This window comes from Manis javanica, chromosome 4 (assembly GCF_040802235.1).
Source record: "Manis javanica isolate MJ-LG chromosome 4, MJ_LKY, whole genome shotgun sequence".
NCBI classification, from domain to species: domain Eukaryota; kingdom Metazoa; phylum Chordata; class Mammalia; order Pholidota; family Manidae; genus Manis; species Manis javanica.
This window is the reverse complement of record NC_133159.1, coordinates 129,910,380-129,922,681: the sequence shown is the minus strand read 5'-3', so window position 1 is coordinate 129,922,681 and position 12,302 is coordinate 129,910,380. Positions and strand designations below refer to the sequence as shown.

Here is a 12,302-nt window from a genome sequence, read left to right as displayed (position 1 = left end):
AATTAATAGTTTTATGCTTATGTCATTTTTTATTTTGTCCAGGTATTTTGGGGACAAATTTCTACAAGGGGGATTTCTGTTTTAACAGGTTTGCTATGTATTGCCAAATTTCCACGCTGCATTCACACCAACATTTTTTCCCCACAGGCTTGCCAACAAAGTGTTAACCAAACTTACTGATCTTTGTAACTGTGAGAGGTGCGCAGCAGACATCTCAGGGCAGTTCTAATTTGCATTTCTTTTATTAGAAGCAAGGTTGAAAATCTTTGCATATGCCTAAGAGCCATTTTAATTTCTTTACCTGTGAACTATCTCTATATATTTTGCTCATTTCTTTTCTCTGAGGTTATTGGTCTTTTTCTTCTCAAATCTTGGACATTCATTATATATTAAGGATAATAGCCCTCTGTGGTAAAAATTGCTAATTATTTCTCAGTTTATCGTTTGTCTTTTTAGGTCACTTGTGGGGTTTTGTTGTACAAAAGATTTGGTTGCTTGTTTTGTATTTATACAGTCAAGTTCATCTTCTTTTTCTATAGCTACTGGAATTTTGGTCATTGCTAGAAAAATGTTCCCACTGCCAGATTCTAACAGAATTCATCCACATTTTCTATTACCATTTATGGGGGGGGTGTTATTGTTTTTTACCTTTAGGTACTTGATCACTTGGAAATTTCCCTACTTTATGGTTTGAGGAATAGTTTCAATTATGCCTTTTTCCATATGACCATCCAGTTGTCTCAGCACCATTTATTTAAGTCCTTTCCACAACAAGAGTAGAGGAACTTTAATATCATGATAGCTAAAATATAATTTGTCATATGCTTTTATATCTATTTCTAGATTTGTATGATGTCTCATTGATCTATTTGTGCTCCAACCCCACAATTTTCATGATGGAGGCTTTAAAAGTATATTTCGTACTTGATTGGGGGCTGTGACCCCAAAGCTCTTCTTTATTAAAGATTTCCTGAGTATCTTTGCTAGTTTATGCTTCCAAATAAACTTCATAATCACTCTTTTAGGTCTAGAACAAAACTGACTGTACGTGTATTGGGATCACATTACCTTTTCAAATTAACTTAAAGAGATCACTATGTTGATTCACAACATGGTCTATTCATAAACATGACATGCCTTTCCACTTGGTCAAGTCTGACTTTTGTCTTGGGGTATTTTGTAATTTTCCCAGATTGGTTTTGTACATTTATTGTTACATTTATAGCTGGAAAATTTTCTTTCTTCATTGCTCTCATAAATATGGTCTTTCATTATTTTTTCCAACTAGTTTTCTATATAAAGGCATCTGATTTCTGTGTTTAAATTTGTATACTGTGACTTTACTAAATTCTCATTTTGGTTTTAGTAGTTTTCCATTTCCTTTTTTGGATTTTCCAGCCATATAATGATGTAACCTGCAAATATACATTTACTTCTTCCTTCCTATTTTTTTAATTTCTATTACTCCCCATCCCCAATGCTGGCTAATACCTCCAATACATTGTTAAATTATGCTGGAGATAGTGAGCAATTTTACCTTTTCTCTGACTAGTAGGAATGCTTCTATTTTCCCCCAGTAATTAACAACTTTATACTCATGTATTTTTTCCCTGTTAAAAATGTATTAACTCCTATGTTATTAATTTTTAAGTCTGCCTACTGTACCAGTTCTTAAAGACATATGCCTAAATTCTCCCACAGAAACTGAGGGTTTATGCATTAATCCTTCCAACTTTGTTAGCTTTTGCCTTAAGTATTTGAGGCTATACAAGTTTATAATTGTTATATTATTTGGGGGATTGTTCCTTTGGCATTCTAAGTGTCTCTCTTTATGCCCACTAGTGCTTTTTTGCCTTCTACTTTCCATAATGTTAAAATGGTTAGTTTGTTTTGGTTGGTGTTTACACGGTGTGTCTTTTGCCATCCATTTTTTATTTGCAGCACTTCAGTGTGGTTTTATTCCAGATGTCCTTTCTAAGTAACATAAAATTAGACTTTATTTTTATAATCCAGTATGATCATCTCTAACTTTCTGCAGGTAACTCCATTATATTGGAAATGCTGATGTATTTGGACTTATTTTTTCATCTTACTATGAGTATGTTTTACCACCTTTTCTTTGCTTTTTCTTCTCTGTTTTCTGTTTAACTGGCAATTTTTTTATATTACTATTTTCCCCTCTTCTGAATTATAAGTCATCAATTGTATGTCTCTTTTGTGTGTTTGTGTGTGTGTATGTGTGGTGTGTTTACCTTTATATTTTTTATCAAAAATCTAACTACACTTTTGTTAAAATCTAAAAGGATTCTATATAAGAAAACAACTTTTATTGCCAGAAGTTTTAGGTCATATCTTAAATATACAAAAGATAATTATTACAATTATTTCCCTCCAGTCAATAGTTAATCAAATCATTTAAGTGAATAAATTAATTTAATTGAACAACATATTTATATATTTTGGTGCTCCTGGAATCCCGTGCCTTCTTTCGGAGATCTGTTTCTTCTCAACGAGGTACATGTTTCAGTAGTTCTTTAACTGAGGATCTCAAGTGGTTAAATTACATATATATAAATTACATATTATATTATGTCATAAATTATATATAATACATATTATATTATATATTATAAGTAAATACATATTCTCATATAGTCTCTTGGAAACTATATAAAGAACAAGGAGAATTAAATAATCTAAAATAATTTTCAGTAATCTAGGAGACAGAGAAATGCTCCAAACTCAAAAGTATGTGCAACTGTGTTCAAAAGCAGTTTATATAAAAAGAACTGCAGAGAAAGCTCGGCATGAAGAAGTGACAGGAGCTCTGTGGAAGAAGGAGTGGAGTATAGGGCCCTATAAGGAGAACTCAGAAATCACCAGTATGGAAAATGAGGAGATGGCACCGAAGGCCATGGGCTGGGTGGCAGAGGTCCATGAAGTGGCCAAGCCCCCTCGGAAGTGCTTAGGTGTGGGGAAACAGAGGAGCTGCAGATATATAAAAGCACCACATTTGAAGGAAACAACCCATCTGTCTAGAAACAGGAAAGGGACCTCTGAGCTGCACACCATGGAAGGCTATTCTTGTCCCTTCATGACCCAATACCAACAGGAAATTTCTGCAAATAGCTGATAGAGAAAAACCTAACTCATTCAAGTAAGAATTTAAAAAAAGAATTAACACACCATCCAGTTAGAGATAGTGTACATTTTTAAATAGGAAAAAAGGGTACAAAACATTTCTAAGGAAAACATTTCCCAGAAACAGGTTTTCATGGAATGGATAAAAATATGTATCCAAGATGAGTAGGGATTCTGCAGCATCTTACTACGCTGATGGACAGTGACTGTAATGGGGTTTGTGGGGGGGGATTTGGTGAAGGGGGGAGCCTAGTAAACATAATGTTCATCATGTAATTGTAGATTAATGATACCAAAATAAAATTTTAAAAAATATATGTATCCAAAGATTTCACCATGATTTAAAAATACTTACCAAAGCAACTGCTACTGTGAAAAACCACTACAACATAGAAAATACAATAATTCAGTAAGGATATGACCAGACAACAGCAGGAATTAAAATGAGAATTGGTAGAACTCAGAAGAAAAATGGACAAAAAGCAAAATCACTACAGAAGTGAAGGCAAAATTTAAAAGAGTACAATGGGGGACATATATTACAGAAAGCACAGTGATGTAGAAGGTAAAAATGGGATAATATAATGAAACAAATCAAGACAAGATTAGGAGATTAACAGGATTAAGAGGTACAAACTTGCCAACATACACATTAGTGAAGTCTCTGAAAAGGAAACCAGGGAACAATCCATAGGAATATAATAAATGTTTAAAATATAATTCAAGCAAATGCACCTTTTAGGAAAAACAACACTCAAATCTATAATTTGAAAGGGCATACCATGTCCCAGGGAAAATCGATCTGACACCTAAACACCGAGATACAGTCTGGAGAGTTACTGGAATTCAAGATAACAATAGAATCCTTTGGCTGGCTAGACCAAATGATCAAATCACATATAATTCTCCACCTCAGCATCCCATGCCAGAATGTAGTGAGCAACAACCAGAAAAGAAAGAGTGAGCCAAGGATTTCATATCCAGCCACGTTGCACCTCCAGTATAATAGCTACAGACCATCTTGAACATGTGAGAAATCAAGGGTTACTGTTCCCATTAGCTCTTCTTGGGGAAACTACCAGAGGACAAATTCCAGCCAACCAAGAGAAACTTCAAGCATTAAATGCACACATACTACAGAATTAAGATGAAAACAGTTACAGGGATAAAAGCTGCATAATAGAATGTAAGTATTTTGTTTCGATAATGTGGAAATCCTATTATATATATATATATATATATAGTTGTGTTGTCAGCTAAGAGGGCCTAGAAGCAATGACACTCCAGTAGCAACAAGCACACCTAGAGCCTAGAACTTGGACTTTGATACCATTGTCCAATAAAAAGAGTCAGTACTCCTTAAGCAGGTGGCTGATTCTAGGACTGGAGCAGAAATGATACAAGATGAGCCTGAGTATCTTGTGACAGCAGGAAGTAAGAAAATGAACTCTCTCTCTCTCTCTCTCTCTCTCTCACACACACACACACACACACACACACACACACACACACACACACACTCCCTCCTCCCCTGAGTCCACACTGCCCTCACTTAATATACTGTTTGACACTCGTTGTCTCTGCATTTGTCTCCCCAACCAGACAGCAAGCTCCCAAGGGAGGGATTTGGGAGGTACATAATGAATGCTGCATTCCTATTACCAAACACATTCATTCATGCATTCGATTAGTCATTCTACAAATACTACTCAAATGTCCACCATGTATCAATCTGTAGTGGGCCCCGGGATGCAAGTGTGGACGAGCCAGATAGAACCTCTGCCCCTTGGCGGTCAGTGAGTGTTGCACCATGTCTAACACATAGTAAATGTTCCATAACTGAATCTGAATTGGACCGCTCTTGCTGACAGTTCCTCTGCCAAGGACTGCTTCGCCCCTGCTCGGACATTGCAGCTTTCACATAGGCAAAGCAGTCCAATTAAGTGAGTGCAACTCTGGGGGTGGTGGGGGAGGAGGGGGATAGTTCCCAGCCCAGGGCAGATTATCTTTGAAGCTGAAATCAGTCAAAGGGAGAAATAAAGTGGGAGAAACCCATTTATTGCTTACAGGCAGTTATCCACTTCTGCTCTCCCTCTCAGGACCCATCTGCAAAAAGGGACCCCACCCAGCCCACCCCCGTCAAGATATGCCCTCACTCCCCCTTGTAATCACCCACTGGTATGGAGATGCAGTAAGGCCAGGTGAGAGATTCTGAAAATATTGCAATTTTATCCACAGTGGGCCATGAATACTCTTCTCTACCTCCCAGGGGCACCTCAAATATGGTTTGTCAAAACCAAGTCATATTTCCCAATCCTTCCACTCCTCATGTGCCCCACATCTCAGTAAGTGACACCATCATCTACCTAGATGCCCCAGCCAAGAACCAGGGAGTGGCCCTGGGTCAATCTCCTTCCCTCTCTCTCCTGGTCTTCTGCCCTCTCTCACATTCTTCTCCCCTTCTCTCTCCCCTGAGCACGACCAGATGAACACCAGAGTCTTCCTCAGGGTCTCTTCCCTCCCCCAGCTCTACTCCTGAGAGCCCTGTCTTGTCGCAGGCTTTTGTCATCTCTCACCAGCACACCAAAATCTCCTCGTGGGTTTCCTGTTTTCTTTGCAACAATATCATTTATTTCTTCCTGGTCCAACCCCATGAATTTCCCTGAAGCTTCACCAGCTCCCTGAAACTCTTGCTGCCTGTTTGCCCAGAACGACCACCCTCTCCCCAGATCGCCTCTGTTTCCACCTACGTGGCAGATCCTACTCAGAGTTCAAGACTCAGTTTGACTGCTCCCCTGAGAAACATGCTTGAGTACACCAACCCCTCCCTGCCTTGCACTCCACAACACCCTGTGAGGGATTCTTTCTTCACAGTAACACACTGCCACATTACTTTTTCTATATTTTTGTTTTCCCCACTAGACTAGGAACTCCTTGAGGGCAACATCTCTATTCTCATACCTGGTGTACAGTAGGTGCTCAATAAACACTTTTTGAATGAATCCAGTAAACAAAACACTTTCTTATCTTTACCCTTATTTTTATGTGAAACAAGCAGCCAGGCCTTCCAGCAGGGGCTTCTTTGCACCTCTGTAGGAGGTCCATTACATAGCTCACTGGTTGCCTGCCATAGCAGAGCTGAGAACCTGTGGCACCTAATTTTCTTTAGCCTGGGAAAAAAACCTAAATGTCCATCAGTAGATGACTGGCTAAATATATTATAGTAAATTTGTACAGTGGAACATTTCGCAGTGGTAAAAAGAATGAGAAAGTTCTGTGTTGATATTAGAAAGACTTCCAAAGTACGAATTTAAAAGATAAGAAAAAATTTTAAATATTATGTTTAGCATGCTCTCTTCTACAATTATTTTTCTGGTTTGTCCATAAAGAAACTCTAAAAGAAAATGTCGGAAACCAATACCATGGTTTCCAGGAAGGAGGCGTGTGGAAATTAGAAAGATGGGGACAGGAAGATTTTTCATTCTATAGCTTTTTTTTTCTAAAAATCGAAGTGAAACTGGTACATTTATAAGTTTTTAGAGATAGTTCTTATTAGTAGTATATTACAGGAAATTCTTCCCCTAGAACTTTACTCTCCAGACAGAATTCAGTGAAGTGCCTCCTGGTAGATCTAGCCAGATGATGGTCGGCACCACAGAACTTGGATTCAGAAGTTTCCTTTTTTCTCTCAGAACTTATAATTATCAAGGCTCAGATTCCAGGTAAGACAGATGCTCTGGTAGATGCTCCCATTGTGACGAGGATAACATAACCTCTTTGGGGTACATGTTGACTGGGAATAAAGCAGAGAGAAAATGATTAGAAATCTCTCAAAGATAAGTCTGCCTGGGCCTGCAGATTCTATGAGTAGCCGCACCAACCTGCAGGTATAAATAATTCCTTGATTGGAACTTCCATTCCAATATTCTCAAACCCTTTGTAGACTATTGTTCTAAGGTACAATTTGGTGTGTTTGTCTAAGAAACACAATGAGATAGGCCTATCCCATACATGTTATGTAACCTAGTGGGTTTGAAAAGGAACTGGATAGAACATAACATGTTAAAATACAGCAAGATATTAAAATTCAATGAAGAGGTTTGTCAACAGGCTAGATACAGTTTAGGAGAGAAATTAGGAGAAGATAAGCCATTAGTAATCACTCAGAATGCCACCAAGAGGAACAAAGTGGTGGAAAATATGAGATGAAAGTTAAGAGGCAAGCAGTGAGAGGGATGAATATAAATCCAGTCAGAGTTCTAGATAAACAGGACAGTGGAAATACCTGAGGACATAATGGGCAAGACTATTGCAGAACTGAGGGAGGACACATATCCACAAATGTAAAAATCCCAGAGATCCCCTTAGCAGAAAAGTTGAAACATTTTAAGAGAATGCTGTACCCAGGCAAACCATAATGAAATGCAGAACATCCAAGACAAAGAGAAGTTCTTCAGTGCAGTCACAGAGCATGTTAAGTGATGCTATGAGAATGCACTGTGCCAGGCACTACAGGAAAAACACTGTTTCTTCAGCAAGTAAGTCAGAATGAAAAAGAGGGAGAGGAACCTATAGACTGAAAGAATTTAACAAATACAAAAATTATTAGCAATGTGAACATCTTATCCAAACAAACTAAAAAAATTACTTATGAGACAATTGGAAATTTGAACACTGGATACTTGATGATATTAAGACATTATTAATTTTTAGGGGCAATACTAGTATTATGGTTATGCTTCTATTAAGAGAAATCAGCTTTTGGGTTTGTATACTGAAATATTTATCTATGAAATAATATGATGGCCTCAATTGCTTAAAAAAAAACCATGTGGGTGGAAAGTCGGTAGGAATATAGAGAAATAAGATTGGCCATGAGTTTATAATTATCAAAGTTGAATCCTGAGCACAAAGGAGTTACATAATCATCAACTTCTTCATATAGTTTTTTTAAAAAAACAGATTGCTTACAAAGTAGTAACTGTTGGATTTAGAGTTCATTTCACAGATGTTGTAAAAACATCCATGAAAAGCAGGACACAGTGAAAGGACATCTTCTAGGACCAGTGCAAATGTATTTCAAGCATGAAAGCAAAATAAAGATAGCAGTCCCCCAATGGAAATTCTGAATGATATACTTCAGGGAAAAAGAAAATGGCCCCAGACGGAAAGTTAGAATTTCAAGAAGAAATAAAGAACACAGCTGTAGAGATGTACGTAAATGTAAATGAAAATGGATTCTATAAAATATTGGTATTATGGAAGATTTTTAAAAAATGAAAACACCCAATAACAACATTAAAGTCTGGAAAGAGAATAAATATATTTTAAAATATTCAAAGGTTCTTGTGTTGTCTGGATGACTGGAAAGATATTAAAATTTAAATTTTGATACATTAAGAATGCATGTTGTAGTTTCCAAGTAAGAACTAAAAGAAAATGAAACAGTGCAGAGCTTCCAAACAACTGGTAGACGGATGATTTAACAGATTATAATCAATCCAAAAGAAAGTAATTAAGGATGGGGGGAAATCACCCAGAACAGGCATGACAAATTGAAAACATAAAATTAGATGACATATATAAAGTAAAATATACCAGTAATTCCGTTAAATATAAATGGCCTAGATGTTCCAGTTCAAAGAGTGACAGGCTGGTTTTTAAGAGAAACATAAAATGTAAATTTTTAGAAAGGTTTAAAAAAATTTTAATTGAAAAATACTATATTTAAAATGTGTGTATATACCCAAAAGAAATGAATGCAGAGACTCAAACAGATTACTTTTATACCAATGTTCATAGTATCATTCTTCACAATAGCCAAAAGATGAAAACAACCCAAGTGTCCATCAACAGATGAACAGATAGACAAAATGTAGTGTATATACACATTAAGCCATAAAAAGGAATGAAATTCGGACAGATGCTACAATGTGGATGAACCTTGAAAGCATGCAAAGTGGAAGAAGCCAGACACGAAAACACAAATATTGTATGTTTCCACTGATAATGAAGTACCTAGAAGAGGTAATACAGGTAATTTCCCCTAGAAGAGGGAATGCAGAATTATTGTTTTATGGGTGCAGAGTTTCTTTTTGGAGTTATAAAAAGTTCTGGAAATGGGTAGTGGTGATGGTTACATGACAATATGAATACACTTAATGCCACTGAATTGTACACTTAAAATGGTTAAATTGATAAATTTCATTTTATGTATATTTTACCACAATAAAAAATGTATATATATATATATATACACACACACCATGTATTGGCTGAAATCAACATGACTTTTGTATTAAGAAAGACAGTTTATTCAGTCTTACTGAGGGCCATGACCCAGATGACAGTTGAACAGACAGAGAGCTCTCATCACACTGCTCCAAACCCCTTTATCTGGGAACGTTTACATACCTTTTTACAACAGGGGACACTGTGCAAGAAAAAGGTCACAATTTGTCAGTACATCAAAGCAGTGGGCCAAGGAGACGTCCAGTCAGTGCGCCGGAAATGTCTTGCATGCCCTGACATGAGAGGAGGCAAGGGTGAGGACGGCTATCATTCTCCCAAAGAATTCTATCAAGGATGGGAAAACCAGATTTTCTTCCAGTTTACCTTTTTTGAGCATTCCAGGCTCTTTTCTTGTTGCAGGTGAGGGGCTGCAGCAATCTTGCTGATACAGGTGAGAATGGCTGGAGGGCATCTTCCCAGCACAGTAGATGCCGTCCTGGCCAACTTAGGGCCTCTGCACCCTGCACGGTTTGCCCTGCCTGCTTGTGTGACCACCGTGAGGGGCCGTAAAATTTCATTTTTTTTCACATATATATGCATGTGTGTATATAGATGTGTGTGTGTAATGTGTGTGTACATAGATGTGTGTGTAAGATGTGTGTAGATGTGTGTGTGTATAGGTGTGTGTGTGTGTGTGTGTGTGTGTGTATACAGGTGTGTGTGTTGTGTGTGTGGGGGTGTGTGGCCCAGGAATCTAGCTTTGCTCTCTGGCCCTGCTCCTTCCTCTCCCCCATCTTCGGCCATCTTCCTGCATTCTCTTTATCTCCCTGGTATCCTCTGGTGTTTGGGGTGGTCCAGCTCCAGGCTTCCTTCTCAAAGGGGAGCCAGGAGAGGGATGGGGATGAGTGAGCATCAGGATTCAGCAATGTTTGCAATGGTTCACAATTTGGTAAACATTGGATGAATTTGTATATATATATATATATATATACTGTATGTGTATATATACACACACACATACATCCAGCAAATATTTGTCATTATATTAATTACAGAAACAAAAAATTGAAGGCAAGCAGCATTTCTAGAGATGAAGACATTCAATTCCTATTGCTAAAATGCTCCATTCACCAGGAAGATATAATAATTTTAAAGTCATAGGAACCTCATAACATAAACCCAAAATACATAAAATAAAAATTGACAGGGCTACCTGAAAAAGCAGGCACATCCTCAATCCTACTGGGAAATTTTAAACCTCTCTCAGTAACTGAGAGACCAAGCAGACGAAATAGCAAGAAGAATCTAGATTTGAAACTGAAAAAAAAAAAACAAAACAGAAAAATAAAGATACAGATTTGCACAACACAATTAACCCATTTGAGAGAGTGGACATTTGTAAAACACAGTGCTCAGTGTTGCAATGTTCTTCTCAAGAACACAGAGAACCTTTACAAAAATGTTCCCCACTGGACAATAAAGCAAGTCTCAACAAAATGGGCAGACTGTGGTCAGACCATATTATACGTGCTATGAGCAATTAAGCCAGACAACAACCAAAACCTGCTTATGAAGACAGCTTGGCGTTAGCACAGGGGCTGACAAGTTGAACAACTGGAGGAGAATGGAGAACCTAGAAACAGCATCAGGCATATCTGCTATTTTTGCCAGAGGTGGTAGGGTAGCTCAGGTGGGGAAAGGAAGGACTATTTAATACATGATGCTGGGACAGAAAGGTATTCATGTGGGAAAAAGCTGGATTTTAGTCCTATCATTCATAAATCAATTATCAAGTAGATTACAGGTCTAAAGGTAAAAGATAAAAATATAACTCTTTCAAAAGAAAATCTAGGAAAATACCTTCAAGACCCCAGTGAAAGATTTCTTAAATAAGACATAAATGGGACTAACCCTAAAGAAAGAGATTGATAAGTGGACTAAACAAAAATTAAGAACTTCTGTTCTTCAAACAACACTATACAATTAACAATTTAAAGGATTTTTTTTACAAAAGCCTCATGAAGAAAATTGTAAGAGAACCAGTGATGTGGAAGAGGATATTTGCAGCACATATATAGAAAAAAATGTGCTGGTATCTAGGATACAAAAAAAACTCCAATAAATCAAGGAATCAGAGACAACCTGTCATAGCTAGGCAAAACACTTGGCCAGGAACTTCATAAAAGAAGAGATACAAATAGTCAGCAGGCAAATTAAAAAATTCGCAACCTCATTGGTAATCACAAACATACAAACTAAACTTTAGTGACATATAACTAAATACTACCACAATAGCTAAAATTTTAAAAACTCATAATACCAAGGAACAAGTTTCATTCACTGGTTGTGAGAACTTAAATTCCTAGAGCCACTTCAGAAAATCGGCATTTTCTAAATAAAGTTGAATTTACTTATACCCTACAAACTAGCAATTCCAATTCTAGGTACATGCCCTTGAGAAGCTCTTGTCCATACATACCACATACATGAAAAAGATTATATTATTCTTAAGAACTGTGGAGAGGAAACCCATTGTCCATCAACAGTGAAATGGATAAGTTAATTGTGGCCTACAAAAGAGCACTTCAAGGCAATGAAATGAAAGAATTACAGCTACATGTAGCAATGTAAATTAATATTACAAATATAATATTGAGGTAAAGAAACGAGAAATAACTTAGTTTGATTTCAATCTTACAAAATTGAAAGACAGACAAAACTAAGTAACTATATATATATATGGAAAAACTATAGAGATAGGCAAGGAAATCGAAAGGCTAGAAGAGTGGTTATTTCTAGGAAAGGTTTTAATAGGGGTTGTGCATAATGCGATGACAGCAATAGTCTAATTGTTAAACTGGTTACCTGGGTGCTTTTTAATTGCTTTAATTTTTTCTTTAAATCCCACCTACATGTGTGCTCTTCTGTAT

The 12,302-nt window shown here is 37.0% G+C and overlaps 1 long non-coding RNA gene across 1 annotated transcript; it reads right to left on the bottom strand.

Moving 5' to 3' along the window:
• Positions 1–6,497: 6,497 nt before the first annotated feature.
• Positions 6,498–10,353, bottom strand: LOC118973974 (uncharacterized). The gene is made up of 3 exons (XR_005063541.2): positions 9,757–10,353; positions 9,556–9,665; positions 6,498–6,934 (listed from the first exon to the last, which is right to left on the bottom strand). It is a non-coding gene; the product is annotated as an uncharacterized lncRNA (long non-coding RNA).
• Between the last annotated feature and the right edge of the window lie 1,949 nt (positions 10,354–12,302).